Raw genomic sequence first — 20,836 nt, forward strand, 5'->3', positions numbered from 1 at the left:
CACCTAAAGGCGGGGCTGCATGCTGTCTGTTAACCTTGTGGAGGCAGTGTACATCCATTTGCACAGGCTACTTGTGTATGGCTTTGCAATCCTGCCCGCTTTCTCACCCCCCACCTACCCCTCTACTCTACTCTTACTCTGGGCCGGTGCAAAGTTTCGTGGCACCCTAGGCAAATTGTTAGGCCACTGTCGCCCCCCCCCCCCACACACACACACACGCTAATACTACTGCAGAGATAATGGCAACGAACATATGTCCTGGATTACTGTACATACAATAATGACAAGAGTGGTCAAGTAAACAATGGAGACAATCAGCCGCTAAAAAGCAATGCTGTATTGGCACAACCAGAAGCCAAAGCCAAACCAAAAGCCAAGGTCTCCCTGACACCACGTAAGACAGTGTAAGACAGGTCACAACATGATGACCAATACAAACAATATATCCTAGATGACTGACAAAGCACAACCCAATTTAAGGTTTAACACTCATACCAGAATGTAAACCACAAAACTAGTTTGCAAATGAAAGCCCAAGCTGAGCAATATAGACTAACAAAAAGATCAACAGATCCAACAAAACTTCACAAAGTGGATCATGTTCACTGAGAGGGCATCACATCACAATCCGCTGTCTTTAATGGCCTGATGCTGGCCCTGCGCTCCTGGTCAGGCATTACAGTGGCTGTCAATGGGGCAGCCACATCTGCAGCTGTCAATCTATAGCTGCAGGTGTTACATTGCGCTGCATATTGGCGTGCTATCTAAAAGATAGCAGCGCAGATAATCACAAGGGCACATAGCACCCGTCACCATGTATTGCACACACTGCCGCATTAATATATGGGGCAGAAACAGTATCAGCGCACATAACATGCGCTGATACCACTTCCCCCCCATATCGCTGCTTCATACATCTACCCTATTGTGCGCTCTAGGCGCTAGTATTTAAGAAACAAAGTAGATACTTATTATCCAACCCAGTTCTCCTATATGTCAAAAAAAATTGTTGTAATACATAAATAACTGAACACATCTCAAAAGTCAGGGGTCAATCTACAAGAGGGTAAACATGCAGGTGTATGCAGAGGTATGCTCTGAGTACATGCCGGTGTTTCAGGATCTCCCTACCTCCGTTGCCTCGCAACTCAGAGCAACACATATATTATGCAACCTAAAGGGTACAAATCACAGTACACATGAACCAGTATTGCCTAGGTAAAAAGTGCTTTATCAAATGCTCCGTGATATTCAAAAGTCAGGAGACATATACATGAAAATTAACCCCACAGCGTCAGATGGTGCAGCTCCAGGGGCATAACTAGAACTTTGTGGGCCCCATAGCAAAATCTTGAAAGCCTCCCCTTCCCTCACCATTGGCACTACTTAGGGGGAAAAGGAGAGAGAGGGGAGTGAGAGACAAGGAGGATGTCAAGAGTAGAAGGAGAGAGAGGAGCAAGAAAGAGGGTTTCATGAAAAAAGAGGCAATGAGAAAGGGGAGAGAGAGATGGTATCAGGGAGAAAGAGAGAAAAGGGTCCAAGAGGGGAGAGACAGGGTATCAGAGAGAGAAAGGGAGGAGCAATGGTAAGGGAGGGTTGTGAGCGGGACTGAGAGAGAGAGTGCCATGGAGAGATGTAGAGAGAAAGAGGGGAGCAAGAGAGTGAGTAGGTTTCAGGGCGAGAAAGAGGGAGGGAGAGAGAGGGTATCAATGAGAGAGATAACAATAGAGAGAGACAGTGTCAGTGAAAGAGAGGGGGGAGAGAGAAAGAGACAGTGTCAGAGAGAGAAAGACAGTGTCAGAGAGAGAGAGAGAGAGAGAGTGAGTTTCAGGAAGAGAGAAAGACAGTGTCAGACAGAGAGTGTCAGGAAGAGAGTGAGAGAAAAAAAGAGAGGAGCAAGAGAGAGCGTGTTAGGGAGAGGAGAGAGATGGAGAAGGAGCGAGCGAGACAGACACTGCTTAACTACAGCACAGGATGGGGGGCATAGATGGACGGGCATAGACGGACAGAGCACCGTACAGGGGCATAAATGAATAGATGGACAGACGGACGGGGGGTATAAACGGACAGACAGAGCACAATATGGGGGCATAAATGGACGTGGGGCGAGCATAGACAGATGGAGGGGGGGCATAGACGGGCAGAGCACCATATGGGGGCATAAATGGATGGATAGACAGACATGGGGGGGCATAGACCAGCAGGTAGATGGTAGAGAAGAAGAAAGCTCACCGTCAACGGGAGTGTGCGGCATGGATTGTACTGCAGCTATGTTTCCTGGTTCCCACAAACAAGCCGTGACTCTGGTCACACATTGCACTGTATCTCCCACCAGCCTCCCTACCTCCCAGGCAGTAAACTGCCAGGCCCGCGAACCTGGCACGGGGCAGCACTATAAAATATTTTTTTTTTTTTAAAGGGGGCAGTGGGATTGCTTTTCTGCACCCTCTATAGTTACCAGTCTGTCTCTGCCACCACACTCTTCAGAATGACAAGTGTCAATTAGTGCAGTGTCGGAGAGAGAATTTGTAGATTTCACTGTCACTGCTAACATATATCCCCAAGCAGCACTCACTGAGGAGCCCTTTTTCCATATTTTGACGCTTACCTGGCAGCCTGTTCATATTTTTCTTCAAAAGAGGAAGAGTGGAGGAGAGATTCCGGCCAGCCAGGGGTGAGTGCCCACTCTTGTTACTGTGCTTGTCACCGCTGAAAGCCCTGGAGGATGCATCAGGTTTGCGTAGAGCCGGATACCTCACACTGGCAGTGACCTTTGAAGGTCATGTGCGGAGGGTGGCGGGGCGGAGTTGCAGGTCATATGCGGAGGGTGGCGGGGCCGAGTTGCAGGTCATATACGGAGGGTGGCGGGGCCGAGTTGCAGGTCATATGCGGAGGGTGGCGGGGGAGGATAGCAGGTCATGTGCGGAGGGTGGCGGGGGTGAGTAGCAGATCATGTGCGGAGGGTGGCGGGGGCAAATAGCAGGTCATGTGCGGAGGGTGGCGGGGGCGGATAGCAGGTCATGTGCGGAGGGTGGCGGGTGTGAGTAGCAGGTCATGTGCGGAGGGTGGCTGGGGCGGATAGCAGGTCATGTGCGGAGGGTGGCGGGGGTGAGTAGCAGGTCATGTGCGGAGGGTGGCGGGGGCGGATAGTAGGTCATGTGCGGAGGGTGGCGGGGGTGAGTAGCAGGTCATGTGCGGAGGGTGGCGGGGGCGGATAGCAGGTCATGTGCGGAGGGTGGCGGGGGTGAGTAGCAGGTCATGTGCGGAGGGTGGCGGGGGTGAGTAGCAGGTCATGTGCGGAGGGTGGCGGGGGCGGATAGCAGGTCATGTGCGGAGGGTGGCGGGGGCGGATAGCAGGTCATGTGCGGAGGGTGGCGGGGGCGGATAGCAGGTCATGTGCGGAGAATGGCGGGGGTGAGTAGCAGGTCATGTGCGGAGGGTGGCGGGGGCGGATAGTAGGTCATGTGCGGAGGGTGGCGGGGGTGAGTAGCAGGTCATGTGCGGAGGGTGGCGGGGGCGGATAGCAGGTCATGTGCGGAGGGTGGCGGGGGTGAGTAGCAGGTCATGTGCGGAGGGTGGCGGGGGTGAGTAGCAGGTCATGTGCGGAGGGTGGCGGGGGCGGATAGCAGGTCATGTGCGGAGGGTGGCGGGGGCGGATAGCAGGTCATGTGCGGAGGGTGGCGGGGGCGGATAGCAGGTCATGTGCGGAGGGTGGCGGGGGTGAGTAGCAGGTCATGTGCGGAGGGTGGCGGGGGCGAGTATTGGGTCAAATGCGGAGGCAATCGCGGAACCGGGGTGTAATAAGCAGAATGTTATTGCGGGGGGTGGGGGGGAAGCCGGGCCGGGGTCACATGCAGATTGTAAACGCGGGAGCAGGAGGTGGGTCACAAGCAGGATCCAATCGCGGGAGCTGGGGCCGGTTTACATGCCGGATGCAGTGGGGGGGGGTGGGGGGGGGCGCGGGAGTGTGATTTAAGGAGAGTGCTGTCTGGTGGGGGGGAGAAAATATGCCAGGTTCGATCATGATTGCTGAAAGAGAAGCAGACAGTGCTACAGAGTTGGCCGACTGCAGCATCCCTGCTCCGGTTCTCTCAAAGAAGAGCAGGAACTCAGCTGAGCTTTCATCGGCAGCGCGTAGTGCCGCCCGGCAGTAGCCAGCGCTCATAGGCAGCTGCCTAAAGCTGCCTAATGATGGCGCCGGCCCACTGGTTGGGGCAAAATGAGAACTGGTAATGTTCACAGATTGTTTTACTATCAAGACATTCTCTACAAATGTTTATCTCTGGTGACAACCAAGTGGAGTACCCCAAGGGTGAACAAGGTTTCTGCACAGAATCCTGGGCTCCAGTCAGAATGCAGTGTAACTAGTGTCCCCTCTCTTCCCCTGCCCACCCATGATGCTGGTCACCCTTCCACTAATTGTCTCATTCTGTTTGTGTGTCTCTGCTCACCCTATGGGGAAGATGAAGCAAGCTTTCTAAATAGTGGAGAAGTTGCTTAGTTGCCCATAGCAACCAATCAGATTCTACCTATCACTGTAGAATTTACTTGTTAAATACTAGCTAGATGCTGGTGGATTGCTGTATCTCAGCTATATAAACATGTCTGGTTTAGTCTCCATCTTACGTTAGCTGTCTCCAATTTTGATTGTGTACCCGGTGTCTATGTCTCCCCATGTGGGCCTCTCAGTCGTGGCAAACCGATGGGATGGGGGGGTTGGGCAAAGGGAGACATACACACAAAGGGCATCTTTGTGTGAAGGTTTCCCACTACCCCCAATCCCATCTGTTCCCCCTACCTTTTTATACCATGTGCTACAACTACCCACTGTCCACCCCAGGGTCGGACTGGCCCATAGGGGTACAGAGGAATTTCCTGGTGGGCCCCAGCCCCTCCTCAAGTGTCAGGTTTCAGACTGTGCACTTGCACTATACATTGTTACTCTATTAGAGAGTCATTAACATGGCAGAGCAGGAACATGGATGAACATGGCTGCTTGGTTTGTTTCTATAGAAACTATGGCAAAATATGCCTTCCTGTCAATCAAATTTAGTGTTAACATACTTATATGGGTTTAGGCACTGTTGTATACATGTTGTCTGCATGTTGTCCTCGCTAATGGTTGGCCAAGTCTCTCAAACATGGACCCCTACCACTGCATTCACCTGGGGGTCCCCATGCCCCAGTCCGACACTGCACCTTACACTGAACAAGGGATACAAAGCTCTAACTTGCCATCACAATGCTTTCCCTGTCATTATATTATAATTGGGATGATAAGGGAAGACTATTCTGTGAAAGTTAAATGTGTTCTTGTTGCGTTCATTCACAGGGGTATATTTACTAAGATTCGTAATGTTCAGAATTTGTTTGAAGTTGAAACGCGACTGACATCGGTAGTGTGAATTTGCAACTTTTTGGTTTTTTTACGGCTCATTTACTAAGCGTTCGTAATTTATGTTTTCGTATTTTCCGGTGTCGATGTCATTCGTATATATTTTTTTATGTGTTCGCGGCCGACTCTTGTTTTCCCGGCCGTATTTTGTGTTTTTTTTACGAATTCGTATCTTTAAATTCCACGGCAGTGTTTTTGACCCTTCCCGGCCGCGTTATTTTCTTACTTTCGTTTTCGTCACTCGTCCGTGATTGGTTGTGTTTGTCATGGAGGAGTGTCTGTGCTCATTAGTATAAAAACGCCCCCAACCAGCCGCACCTCGTGGGTTTAGCTAGTGGAGAGGTGAGAGGAAGTTGGTGTTTTGGAGTTGGTGATTTGTTGGTCGGTTTTGGTGGTTTCTTGCGATTGTTGAGTGCTGTATTGTGTGTGTAAGCAGTCTTGTGGTAATTGTTGTGTGGTCTCTTAAAAGTTTGTGTCATTTTTAGTGTTTGTGCATTTTACTTTCAGTCTATTGTCATTGTTTGTAAGTGTGTGTGTGTGTGTGTGTGTGTGTGTGTGTGTGTGTGTGTGGTTGGTGTGCAGTGGTAGTGAAGGAGTGTGTTTTGTGTTTTTTTGTTATTAGTGTTATTTGTTGTTTGTCATTATTATGTCCCAGTCAGAGGTGAGTGAGAGGGAGGAGTTGAGTGAGAGGGAGGAGGTGAGTGAGGTGAAGGAGGTGAGTGAGGGGGAGGAGGTTAGTGAGGTGGAGGAGGGTGAGGTTGCTGTTGTGGCCTTGAGTGATAGTGACAGTGATGGTGGTGTTGCTCCGCAGCCACGCACCACTACCAAGACGGGCAGAAATGTTAAATTTAGCTTTGCGGAAAATATGGCTTTGGTGCATGAGTTGATGCGCCATCATCGCCAGCTGTTTGGGCGTGATGCGGGCAAGGTGCCTTCGCGCAGGAAAACTGTTCTGTGGGGGAAGGTAGTAGCGGCAGTAAACAGTGAGGGTGTGGTGAAGAGGACCGAGGACACGTGTCGGAAGAGATTCTACGACATCAAGCGCCGTGTCAAGGCCAAGATGGCAAAGGAGGCTAAGTCAGCCAGGCAAACAGGGGGTGGCCATCCCTTTATAGCGTCTTATCGGGAGTGGGAGGAACCTGTGCGGACCCTTATTCAGCATGAAGTTGTTGGTGCGACTAATGTGCGGGATTCGGATCGTCCTAGGCCTGATGGTGAGTGTATTTTTACTAATCTATTATATCTGCATATGTGTTTATGTCTAATTAGTATTTTTAAAATGATATTGTATTAATTAGTATATTTTTATGTTCTATATTGATTATCTTTTTCTGTGTGTTTTTAATATCTTTTGTGTTTGTATAGTGAGGTGTTAGGTAGTATTGTTTTTTTTTGTGAATTTTGTTTAATGTCTGCTGTTTTTTACTTGTCTTTGTGGCCAATATGTTAGTGTAGATGGCTAAGTATTGGATTTTTTTTAAAATGTTATAATTTATTTTCGTTTTTTTTTTTTTTTTTTATTTAAAAATACTCATAAATGTAATAATGTAAAATATATGTTAATACATGTGTGTATATTCAGCTGTTGGCCCTGGAAAATTAGACTACTTGGCTATGTTTATGTCTTTGGAAATGGAACCACATTAGTCTGTTTACAAAAAATGAACCAAACCATTGTTTCAAAATTTATTGTTAGAAACTGTACCCATAATGGTAATCATATGTCCACATCACTAAATGTTGCTGCTTACAAAAGTACACACTGTAATGAAAGGTCATAAACACCAATGTATCATTTTTACAGTACGAAAGCAAGCCTCCACTTCCAGAACACAAGCAACACTGTCAAGAGCTGTGGATGCTGGCGATACAGGTAACGCAAAAACGACACCTGTTAATGTGTCCACCACAAAAAAAAAAATAAGTCTAATGTTTGCAATAATCCATAGGAACTTCAACATCGCATCACAGTCCACAAAGACGTCCTTCACAGGGGTCTGGCAGCCACACGAGCAGGCCTAGCAAGAGACGTCATCCTGACGACGCACCAGCATTAAGCACACACCCACGTCGTATTTCTACTGTGTTGCCTCAGCCACCAGAACACATTTTGGAGAGTACTCAATCACAGGGTCCACATTCCCCTCAGCTGTCTGGTGAGTAAACACAAAACACAAATTACACATCAGCCAAAAAATGTAATAATCATAGTACTTATCCACAGCAGCAAGCACATGGCTTGCAAAATTTTTAAATTCAAAAACTATTATTTTTTTTTTAAATAAAAAATAACGTGTTCTCTTGCGCCTTACAGTAGTTTTTTTTTTTTTTTTTAAATAGTAAAATATTGAGCTTCAGGTAGTTTCACACCCTTTCACAATGGTGATAGAATTCATATTGTCATTTACTGTTTTATATTTTAATGGTTGTACGATATGGCGGGTGACAAATCACTTTTTTTCATGGTGTAAACTTTATACCTCTGTCTGTTTGTTTCGTAAGTGTGTTATTTGTCAAACATGTGTCCACTTTTGTTTGGAAGTCATTTTTGACAACATAAAAACCATCACAATTTGACTTTTTGATTGTGTATACGAGTCTAGGTGAACATCCTAATTTGCTAAAGAAAAATGTTTGACAAACAAGTCTAGAAAGTTAAACTAAATATCAAAACCAACATAATTTACAAAAACACTTAAATGTTGTCCCCTTAAACCCCATACAGAACCAGACATCATGCCCCCGGAAGCCCAGCAGGAATCTGAACAGGAAACATACACCATCCAACTGCAAGCAATAGATGTTCACCAACCAAGCACGCCTCAGGAAAGTACCCCGCCACCTCAAATGTCACCACACCCACAATTGAGCCAAACAACCCCACCAACATGAGCCATCCTTTTGGTCAACATGGAACCAACAACAGGCACAGAATATTGTTTGCCTACGCACACACACCCAATACCTAGCCTGTCTGCCCCATCATCTACCGAGACTGTGTAGAAACACAAGCAGGCTCAATGTCCAGCTATGCAGAGTCGCAAACAGTATGGAGCAGATGAGAGCAGATAATAGCCAACTTTTGTTACCTTTCAGCGCATAATGGATGAGCAACACCGACATCAACAGGCCCTCATTCAGTTAATTCAAAGTAATCAAATTATATCAGAAACCATGTATCGCATCATAGACAACAACACAACAGCCACAACACAACTTACCGCAACCCTGGCAAACCTCAGCCAAAATATTAATTTGTTGGCACAACACCAACAAGGTTCCAGCTCAGGAACCAACACACCTACACAGACCCCAATTTCCTCACCAGTTCGAAGATCCAGCCGAACCCGCTCCACTGCCCAAACCAAACCCACGTCAGCCACCAAAGAACAGCCTAAGAAATAGTCCACCCTGCAGCTGGATACACATTGTTGACAAAACTAGGTCTACACAATAGCAGTTATTTGTAATGAAAACACATGTTGTACAGTAATAAATGTGAAAAGTGATTGATGTGCAATGTGTTATGTGTAAAAAACTGTCAGTGTAAGAGCAAATTTCTTAGAGTTAACACTCACATGTGTTGGGAATATTCTAGCATCATTACTAACATGAACGTTTACCACATCACAGCCATAATTATGTGTCAAAAATTTTGTAAGGTTGGTGTTAGTCAATGGGGTAAATTTACTAAGATTCGTATTTTCCCGTTTCAGGTCAAAGTTCAATCACGAATGACATCGAAAGTGTAAAACTGCAACTTTTTGAATTTATTACGACTAATTTACTAAGCTGTCGTATTTGGGTTTTTCTTTTGTTCCGATGTCGATGTCATTCGTATTTTTTTTTTTTTTTTACGGCAGTGATTAGCAAAACACTGCCGACTTTTTAAAAATGAATCTCGGCCGGATCTGTGTGATCCGTGCTGGGGTTCATTTTTTTTTTTTTTTTTAAATTAAACAGTGTAAAATAAAAAAAAAATTGCGTGGGGTCCCCCCTCCTAAGCATAACCAGCCTCGGGCTCTTTGAGCCGATCCTGGTTGCAGAAATATGGGTGAAAAAATGACAGGGGTTCCCCCATATTTAAGCAACCAGCATCGGGCTCTGCGCCTGGTCCTGGTTCCAAAAATACGAGGGACAAAAAGAGTAGGGGTCCCCCGTATTTTTAAAACCAGCACCGGGCTCCACTAGCTGGACAGATAATGCCACAGCCGGGGGTCACTTTTATATAGTGCCCTGCGGCCGTGGCATCAAAAATCCAACTAGTCACCCCTGGCCGGGGTACCGTGGAGGAGACGGGACCCCTTCAATCAAGGGGTCCCCCCCCAGCCACCCAAGGGCCAGGGGTGAAGCCCGAGGCTGTCCCCCCCATCCAATTGGCTGCGGATGGGGGGCTGATAGCCTTTTTTGAAAATGAAAAGATATTGTTTTTAGTAGCAGTACTACAAGGCCCAGCAAGCCTCCCCCACATGCTGGTACTTGGAGAACCACAAGTACCAGCATGCAGCGGAAAAACGGGCCCGCTGGTACCTGTAGTACTATTACTAAAAAAATACCCAAAAAAAGACAAGACACACACACCTTGAAAGTAAAGATTTATTACATACATGCACACAAACATACATACATACTTACCTTATGTTCACACGCAGGTCGGTCCTCTTCTCCAGTAGAATCCAAGGGGTACCTGTTGAATAAATTCTACTCACCAGATCCAGGGTCCCAGGGTCCTCGGGGCAACCATTTGTAATCCAGGTACTTGAATAAAATAACAAAACGGATACCCGAGCCACGAACTGAAAGGGGCCCCATGTTTTCACATGGGACTCCTTTCCCCGAATGCCAGAAACCCACTCTGACTTCTGTCTAAGTGGGTTTCTTCAGCCAATCAGGGAGCGCCACGTTGTAGCACTCTCCTGATCGGCTGTGTGCTCCTGTACTGAGTGACAGGCGGCACACGGCAGTGTTACAATGTAGCGCCTATGCGCTCCATTGTAACCAATGGTGGGAACTTTCTGCTCAGCGGTGACGTCACTTTAGGGCAATTTTTTATGAGAAAATAATCACTTTCCCACCCCTTCCCACTGATATACATGCACGGATCTCATGGATCCGTGCATGCCTATCCAATCACGGATAAAAAAAGCAGGTCTGTTTTTTTTAAGCACTTTTTTACGAGTTGTAATTTTTCACGGCAGTGTTTTGTTTTTTTTTGCTTTGCACTTCTTAGTAAATGACCGAGATTCATACTTAAACAGCCGTGTTTTGACCGATGGTGTATTCATTCGTGATTTTTTCCTAGGACTTCCAAATATTACGAATGCCCTCATCACTGCCGTGATTTGAGTTTAGTAAATTACCGAGATGACACTTTGATGAAAAAACGGCATCTCGGTCAAAATCGGGACCTTAGTAAATTTACCCCAATGTATGTATGGCTAATTGGCACACAATACTAAATGTCCATTATGTTGTGCTAATGAGGTAACATTTGAAACACAGCTTTAGAAGAAAGTCAACAAACACAAACAATAGGCTAAACAATAATGGTTGTTAGTGCATACTAAATTATTATGTAGTATTGTGGCAAACATTACCTTGAATGTGTTTCAAAAACTTTGAACATTATACAGACATAATTACTTCCCAAAATCGCTATACAATTAACTAAGTAACTGATACCCAACAGTTAGACATAAACACATATCAAGCAAATAAAGAACACTCAGCTGACTAGCTCAAGAGGGAGCAAGAGCCACATTACTACTGAAAAAACATTGGTGTGCCTTAATTGTTCATACAAAGCACACAGGCAAATTTACTTACCACTAAAATGTGCCAAAATCATGTCTTGCCTTACCTGCCTCCCTATATCTGTACTCACAGTGTCGCCAGATGTTTCTAACTCCTCTGCTTGCTGACTGTTTTCTTCATCAACATCATCATGTGGCAGATGTTGCTGCAAACACATGTTATGAAGAAAACAGCAGCAGAACACAATCCTAGTCACCTTTAAGGGACTATACAACAAAGGCCCGGCAGACTTATCCAGACACCGAAACCTTGATTTCAGTACACCAAAACATCGTTCTATCACATTCCGCATAGACTTATGTGCATGATTGTAATTGTGTTCAGCAGGGGAATCAGAGGCGGACAATGGAGTCAGAAGCCAAGAGTAGCAGCCATAACCCCTATCACCTGAAAAACAGAGATTAGCAGCATTGTAAAACATTGATGCACAAACACAGTGCTAACATAATATGCAGGATGAGGTAAGCACAAAATAAAACACAAATACTTGGTACATACCCAGCAGCCAGCCATCCGGCATTTCTCCAGCCTCAAATTTATCAAAGAGGGATGACTGACTGAGGATGAAGGAGTCATGGCAGCCGCCAGGGTAACCCGCAACAACACTCATAATTTTGAGTTTTGCATCACAAACCACCTGGACATTAGTTGATTGGCGAAAATGTCTATTTATATAAATATATTGCCTGCCCCTAGGTGGTCTCAGCTCAACGTGTGTGCAATCTATGGAACCCAGCACATTTGGCATGCCAGCAAGGTCATAGAAAGCTACCCTGACTGCATGGCACTGAGACTCCTGGGTAGGGAAGCAGATAGAGGCATCTATGTGTGGTTCAAATGCATCCAAAACCTGAGTGTACAGTCAAACATATAAGGTGAGTGTCTTAAGCACTTAGTATATTTGAACAGTTATAAATTCACATTACACAATACAGAAATGGCCCATAGAGGAGTATGTATGGTTTGCCTCACCTGATTTAAATATTTTGAAAAGGTGGGCTGTGAGATTCCTATTACATCGCCTGTCACAGCCTGAAAGCTGCCAGTAGCCATAAAGTGCAACACAGCCAGGAGTTTGTGCAGGCCTGAGACAGAGCGAGAGCGTGCTGTCTCAGGATCTAGGTCCAGTTTGACTAGGTCATACAGACGGAAAATGTTGGTCCTATTTAGCCTGAACATCTGTATGACCTGGCCATTGGCCAATGCGTTTAAGTTCAAACGCCCCCTAAAAAAACGAGGCCTGCGCAGCATCCGTGGCACCTGTACATCCTGCTGACCATGTTCACTTTCCTGGCCCTGGTTTCTTGTAGCCTCATGGAGCAGTCTCAGGAATCCCACAGCAAAACCAAATTCACTGCTACACACGGCAGCAGCCATTTCAGAGTGAATGATTTGGCAAATGTGCTGGCCCACCTTTTAAAGGGCCAAAAATGCAGGTGTGATTAATGATTAAGTCGGAACACATGTAAACACGCTTCTCAAAAGCAGGTCTACTTTTTTCCCGTGTTTTTTTACGAATTGTATTTTTTTACGAGCGCAAATGCTCTTTCTCGGTAGAGATTTCAAATACGAATGCATAGTAAATGACCGAGTTCTATACCTAAACAGCCGCGTTTGACCGATGGTGTATTCATTCGTATTTTTACAACACAGCCGTAATAAAAATACGAATGCCCTCATCACTGCCGTGATTTGAGTTTAGTAAATTCCCGAGATGACACTTTGATGAAAAAACACCATCTCGGTCAAAATCGGGAGCTTAGTAAATATACCCCACAGACTGTAGAAAGCTACCCTGTAAATAAATTCCTCATCATTTATTTATCTAAGAAGATGACCTGGTGACCATGAGTCTCACTATCAGTGGTTGTACACAACCTCATCTGTATTATACTTACTGTGCTGGACTCCTGTTTGCAAAACTTAACCCCATGCAAACTGGGATAACACCGGTAACTATGTACAGGTTATGTTTACATCTAACTATGGGGGAGATGTACTAAGCAGTGATAAAAGTGAAGAAGTGAGCCAGTGGAGAAGTTGCCCATGGCAACCAATCAACACTGACATAACATTTATAATTTGCATACTTTAAACATATACAGAGCATCTGATTGGTTGCCATGGGCAGCTTCTCCACTGGCTCACTTCTCCACTTTTATCACTGCTTAGTACATCTCCCCCATAGTTAGATGTAAACATAACCCATAGGCAAACGTAGGGGGGGTTTCTGGTTGCACGGAAACCCCCCTCCTCTTGGCAAGTGGCTCACATTATGACAACAGTAGCAATGGTATATAATATGATTACTAGAGCTGCCGCCACATCAAGCAGTTTAAGGGACAGAACAGGTCTGCTGCACATGCCCAGTGGCAGCAGCTTCTTCTACCAAGTTTGCTGTGTGTGTGGATCTGAGTCCTCAATCAGTGCTCTGGACCAGACAGTAGCTACTGTATCAGGAAAAAGAGACAGGACCTTACCACGAGGTGGGAAAGTGTGTGCAGTACTGGTTCTATTCTATTTGTGTATTAATTAATTTATTTATTTATTATGGTACAGTATGTTTATGCTTTTCCTGACCACTTTGTTTGATACAGTATATACTAGAGACCATCTATAGTGATAAATATTAATACTGTACTCCATACAGTATCCAGAGTATAATTAAAAACTAGACCAATGTTTATATTAATGTCCAGGGTCAGTACTAGGTTCTTCTGTCGCTCCCCCAGAATCCCGCACTTGCTCAAACGTTCTGCAGAGTGGGAGATTGACATTTGGAAACCCCCCTCTAGAAATCCTGCGTTTGCCACTGTAACCTGTACTTAGTTACCTGTGTTACCCCAGTTTGCATTGGGTTAAGTTTTGCAAACAGAAGTCCAGCACAGTAAGTATAATACAGATGAGGTTGTTTACAACCACTGGTGGTGAGACTCATGGTCACCAGGTCATCTTCTTAGATAAATAAATGATGAGGAATTTATTTACAGGGTAGCTTTCTACAGCCTGCTTAGTACATGTCCCCCTATGATATATAACATAACTGTAATCTTGTAAAACCTCTGCACAGCAAATATACCCACAAGCACAATATACAGCATAACTTTTGCATCCTACACATACCTGAAGTTAATGAACACATTGTTCATAGTTTATCCTCTGCATGTTATTTTCATACACATTACAGCACTTTAAAAACAATAGAGAATAATCTGAAAATGCCCAATATCAGTGACTGCTCTAAGGAATCGTTGGTGTCTTGATAACACATTAGGCATCGTTTCCTTGACAAAAATCTCTTTACAATTTTCCTTTTAGTACTACATTATTCACCGCTCCTGTGATAAATGGTATTAGCATAATTGTTTTCCATCAAGATGCGCGCTTTATATTTAATTTCATCATGACACTGGCTTTTTGTAAGCACAAGTAACTACTTCTGATAAATATGCAATGAGAGGCTCGTGTATGGCTGCTGGGAGATGCTGCAGACATTATGCAACAAAACCACATTAAGAATTCTTGACAGTTTGGAGATGATTTAGGCGAGGATAGATTGTTCTCTGTGCGGTATAGATGTAAATAACTCTCTTAGCAGCGTCATCACTAAAAATAAGTAACTCTGAAAAGTGCTGGGTTGTTTTACCATAGGCTATATTGGTAGTACATTATTGGCTGGCAAGCTATTCTTCAAGCATATTCCAAAGGACTCACAGCAGAAGGTTTGGACAATAAAGAGGAGATGTACTGTATTAAGCCTTGGAGAGAGATAAAGTGGTGCGGTTGCAGAAAACAGCCAATCAGAAACTAACTGTGATTTCAAAGACTGTGTTAAAAAAATTAGTTAGAAGATGATGGATTTGTTTGGGCAACTTCTCCACTAGATCTATCTCCATGTCTTGATACATCTCCCCCTATATGTTGTAAATGCATCTATTGATGGGCATTTCTAGTGTGTCTAGAGTGTAAATAGTTAAAGAATATCTAAACATGCCATTAAATTGATGGTTGCTTATAGTAAAAAAAATCCCTTTCATTGCATTAAAGTTTACCATTTGTCCAATAAAATACTGCTAGTTTTAGCTTTGTTTATGTACATTAAATTGAGCATAAAAGTATAGTGACATCAGGTTCTCTTCTGCAGTGGAACTGAGTAATGCAAAATGCCCCTTATAAAGTAAGTACATAATGAAAATGTCTTTGCGTCCGTCTACACGTCGAGGAACAGACATAAAAAAGTGCACTCTCTGCGCCTGTTATTCATTTCAGTAATCATAACCCTATAAATTACCTTCAAGTCTTTTACTGCTTTGCAAAACTGGAGGGCAGATGTACTAAGCCTTGGAAAGTGATAAAGTGAATAGAGATAAAGTACCAGCCAATTAGCTACTAACTGTCACTTTTCAAACACAGCCTGTAACATGGCAGTTAGGAGCTGATTGGGTGGTATTTTATCTCCACTTTATCACTCTCCAGCCTTAGTACATCTTCCCTGTATGTGGACAATCTCAATCCGCCTACCTCATTCCATCATCCAATAAAAAGTCTCACTCTGCAGAAAGTTGCGATGTTAGGAAGGAGGAGCTTAGCTAAACATTCCAAATTACATCTTGGTGAACTTGGTGGACTTACTTTTCAGAAGTGCACTGTGTGGTGTGACTGATTCAAACACTGGGACAGTTATGTTATAACAACTCAATTGCAGCTGTGTCTCTATGAGAGTCCATGAGGACTCCCAATCTCCCAACTGTCACGATTTGGGTGAGACAGTCTTTATTTGAGACCTCAGAAAGAGTGGAAGTGGGGAGTGGACTATTCCAGTTGGAATGGGCTGGAGTTTTGGGAGATAGGGGGCATGGCTTATTTAGTCCCCATTTAGTATGCCTAAATATTGGGAGGTTTGGGGCAATGGACCTAGGGCCTAATTCAGACCTGAACGCAGCAGCAAATTTGTTAGCTAATGGGCAAAACCATGGGCCTAATTGAGATCTGATTGCAGCAGCAAATGTGTTAGCTAATGGGCAAAACCATATGCACTGCTGGGGGGGGGGGGGGGGGGGGGCAGATATAACATGTGCAGAAAGAGTTAGATTTGAGTGGGTTATTTTGTTTTTGTGCAAGGTAAATACTGGATGCTTTCTTTTTACACTGCATTTTAGATTTCAGTTTGAACACACCCCACCCAAATCTAACTCTCTCTGCACATGTTATATCTGCCTCCCCTGCAGTGCACATGGGGGGTCATTCAGACCTGATCGCACGCTAGGTTTTTTCGGTGCGCTGCGTTCAGGTCAGAACTGCACATGCGTATGTCCGCAATGCACAGGCGCGTTGCACAGGTTCAAAGCGGATCATTACTGTGAGATGGGTTTTACGAAGGATCCAGTCGCACAGCCGATTGCAAGGAGATTGACAGAAAGAAGGGGTTTGTGGGTGGCAACTGACCGTTTTCTTGGAGTTGTTGGATAAACGCAGGCATGTCCAAGCATTTGCAGGGCAGGTGTCTGACGTCAATTCCAGGCCCGGACAGGCTGAAGTGATCGCAGCGGCTGAGTAAGTCCTGGGCTACTCAGAAACTGCACAAGATCTTTTTGTACCGCTCGGCTGCACATGCGATAGCACACATGCACAGCTAAAATACATTCCCCTGTAGGCGGCGACTATCTGATGGCAGTACTACAAAAAAATGCTAGCGAGCGATCAGGTCTGAATGACCTTCATGGTTTTGCCCATTAGCTAACAAATTTGCTGCTGCGATTAGGTCTGAATTAGGCCCCTAATTCAGTAAGGATAGCAAATTCTGCTAAGTAGCAGAATTTGCAATCCTTGTGATTGCATGCTGCGTGCCGCACATCGCAGGGCAAGGCTGCACAGCATGCTGACCGCCGACCCCTTCCCCCGGACCAAGCAGAAATTGCGATCGCACCGCAATTTCTGCTTGATTGCTACAATTACGGAAGACTCCTGCCGGCGCAGCCAGGCTGCGCCTGCAGGAGGCCTGTCGCCATTTTTTTTATCATGGTGGCTGCCTGTGACATCACACAGCGGCTCCGATCACGCCCCAGTCACGCCGCCACGTTTGCGCCGGCACACCCCTGTTTCTTAGCCACGCCCTGCAATGCTCCATCTCCGCCTTAGGGACGGTGTATTAAAATGCTAATTACGTAGTTTCCTATTTCCCACCTGACAAATATCTGTGTTAAATTTCAGCTTCCTAACATATTGGGAAGAGAATTAGTGATGAGTCAGTGAGTGAGTTAGTGAGGGCTTTCGCATTTATATTTATTTTATAAAGTAACACAACCATCTATTATTTCCATCACTAGAATGAATGCCCATGAAGGCAGGCTGTTGCTAGGTTCTGGCACCATGGGCACAATTCCCATATCAATCTCATAAACTGTGCCCTGACCCATTTTTCATTTTTAGAATTGTTTAGACTATTATCATTATTTTTCCTTTTTTATTATTCTTATCTGACTACAACACCCAAATTTCCTTTCATTGGTCTCACTTGCAATGTTATAAAATGCTGACATGTACTGTATAAGAGATTATTAAGCTAGTGTATCATATACATAAAGGTTAATATATCAAAGTATAAAAATAAATATTGGATGCATTTAATTATGCATTTGCCCATACACAGGAGTGCGCCCGTGGCAGCTGTCACCACTAAATCACTTGTCACTAACATTTGGGTGAGATGGGTTCTACTGGAATTCACTTGCGAAAAAGAGTAGAATACAAACACAATTTACTTTACGTTTTTGTTCAGTTTGGCCTAGGGGTGCTGTGGAGAAAATGCTGATACTCTAGGGCGCCATGATTCAAAAAAGTTTGGGAACCACGGATGTATACAAATTTCAACACTTGAACATTCTTACTGGTTGGGGCATTTACACTTACACACTGGAAAATGAGTCAAAAGATATTTGTCCCGATTCAGTTGGAGGGGGGTTGGGAGCAGGGGCATTTAAGAGATGAGAGGACCCGCGTGCAACCTTCGTAGTGGTCCCCCTCCTCCCCGGCAGCAAGTAGACTCTGACATAATTCCAGAGTCTACTGCGCATGCACAGGTCATAGACATGGCGTCTATGCCTTGTTCCCGGGGACATCTCCAGTGCGCATGGGCGGTGGCCATTTTCTGAGTGATTTATGCCCGCACTGGAGTGCCGCCACTGCTGGAGTGGTAAGTATAATATATGGGTGCAGTGTGTGCGGTGTAGGCCCCCAGAACCCAGGACCCGTGTGCACCGTACACACTGCACCCATTATAGAAACGCCTATGGTTGGGAGGTGATGCATTACAGCACTCTGGACGCAGGTATCTACATAGAGTGCAGCACAAATAATAGGACTTTTCTTTAAACACGCCCCCCAGGAGACATGCCCACCAGGGGTTGGTGTAACCGCACACCCCTGTGTGCCATAACCACTCCTCCTCCAACACACTGCTAACACCTCCAGTGTTGGGAGGTTTGTTTCAACAATACTGCAGAGAGTATTAAACTTGATCAGGTCAATAATAAGGTTGAAAATGAAGGATGATTGATTATATAACTATAGACAAACTTCTGCCTATGTTATACTCAGGACTAACCACTATTCACAGAAGCTGTGCTTAATGTATGACTATGCATGACACTGCTGACAGATTCTCTTGAAAGTCCAGTGGAACTGTTGCCTGGGTGTAAGGTCAAATTTGGGTTGACAGATATATGCGGCTGCCTGGGAAAGATAAGTGTGGACAGCGTGGATGTTATGACTTCAGTAATTACGTCTTTAGAGGCACAGACAGGAAATAGAATCTTGAACATCCTGTGTTAGGAAGGAATGCAAATATGGAGAAACAGTTATTCTGAATGTGCTGCATGTAAGTCTGAATGTGCAGGTACGAAGTTATAAACCACTAAAGACCAGCAATAGTACAGTAGCTTATGTCTGACTGATTCACTCACCCAGCAACAGTCAATTTCCATCTTCAGAGGCCATTTCAAAGTATGTTCCAGCCTGCAGTCAGCTCAGCATAACAAAAGGAATCCGTGACAGGCATTTACAATTACAAACAAGGAATTATTCAATGTAGTTTTGCTAATTTGCGTATGTAAAAAGCTATTTTTCTGCTTTTATCTGGAACATTGTCTCGTCTTACAACAATTACTGACGAAGATCGTATCTGTGTGGGTTTTGTTACAAAGTAGAATGAGATGGTAATCTTTAATAGCTTTAAACAAACATTTATTGGCGTGCATGAAAAAGGAATATCATGCAGCCTACACCGAAATGAGTCTAGTGATTACAGTAGATTAAGGTGGATTAAGTTTGTTTAGTAAGTTTTAGAAGAGGTCAATAAGTTACTGTCATTGAGCATCATTAGTCATTATTTATAATGCCCTCCAAGGGGACTACAGCGCTGTATAAATGCATACAAAAGTACGGTACAGACATAAAAGGATATAAACAATATATAAATTATAGTAACTAGAGATGTGCCGTTCAGTTTTTTTAGAAACCCAAACTCACCCAAGTTTAGGATATCGAGTGAAACCGAGACCCGGCTCGGATCCCATTAGGGGATACGTGTTGAACCGAGTCCCGATTTGGAGCTTCCCTTGGTTTGGAACTTTGATTTAAAATCAGAATCTTGGGTTTTGGATTGCTTGTAAGTCCTTCCCTTGTGATTTCAGGCGTACCTTCACACAGGAGAGTGTGGTCAGAACTGACTGGAAATGAATGTTATTGATGTTAATAATACTGTAGGAACAAAAAACGGGTTCAAATTACATGATTCAAAACCAAATCCAAATCTGTACCAAAACACTTCAGGGTGGTTTTGGCAAAACCACAAACAAAACACGCGGGTCTGCGCATATCTTTAATAACTCAATTTTCAATAAAAGCAGTACTTTATTTGATGGGTGCAGCAGACAGGTTCAGATCTATTGATTGCAAAAACAATACCAGGAGTAGAGATGATGTCGAAGGATGAAGAAAGAAAGAGTGCATGAGGGAAGAGGACTCTGCTCATGGGAGTTCTGAGTTTACAATCTGTAGGAAAATAGCAATCAAAGATGGATGACATAGAAGGGTAATTCACAAAGGGGTTATATGGAAACAGAGCTCACAGGCATGGAAAAAAGGCCCTCATTCAGACCTGGTTGCAAGCAGGCGATTTTTGCACTGCTGTGACCAGGTAATCGCCGCCTACAGAGGGAGGGGGTAATCGCTGTGCAGGGGTGCGAACGGATGTGCAGAGAGCTGCACAAACAAAAGTTTGTGCAGTCTCTGAACAGCCCAGAACTTACTCAGCCGCTGCGACGATCCGGACCGATGCTGACGTTAGAAGCTCTCCTTCCAAACAGCTGGGCACACCTGTGTTCTCCCGGACACTCCTTAAAAAACGGTCAGTTGCCACCCACGAACGGCCTCTTCCTGTCAATCTTATTGCGATTGCCGGTGCGATCGCTTTTTTCGTAAAATCCGTCGCTGCCCGGTGATCCCTGTCGCCGGCATCCGACACGCCTGCGCATTGCAGTGCATACGCATGCACAGTTCAGACCCGATCGCACCGCTGCAAAAAAAGCTAGCGTGTGATCGGGTCTGAATGAGGCCCAAAGACATGGC

General features: G+C 44.9%; 2 long non-coding RNA genes across 2 annotated transcripts in view; both read left to right on the top strand.

Annotated features, from left to right (window-relative positions):
• The window catches only part of LOC135005187 (uncharacterized), a 170,859-nt gene that overhangs the window by 58,315 nt on the left and 91,708 nt on the right, over positions 1-20,836 (top strand). The window lies entirely within an intron of this gene.
• LOC135005176 (uncharacterized) lies at positions 7,181-8,894 on the top strand. Its single transcript, XR_010205829.1, has 3 exons — positions 7,181-7,268; positions 7,345-7,551; positions 8,121-8,894. It is a non-coding gene; the product is annotated as an uncharacterized LOC135005176 (long non-coding RNA).

This window comes from Pseudophryne corroboree, chromosome 2, assembly GCF_028390025.1.
Source record: "Pseudophryne corroboree isolate aPseCor3 chromosome 2, aPseCor3.hap2, whole genome shotgun sequence".
In the NCBI taxonomy this organism is placed as follows: Eukaryota; Metazoa; Chordata; class Amphibia; order Anura; family Myobatrachidae; genus Pseudophryne; species Pseudophryne corroboree.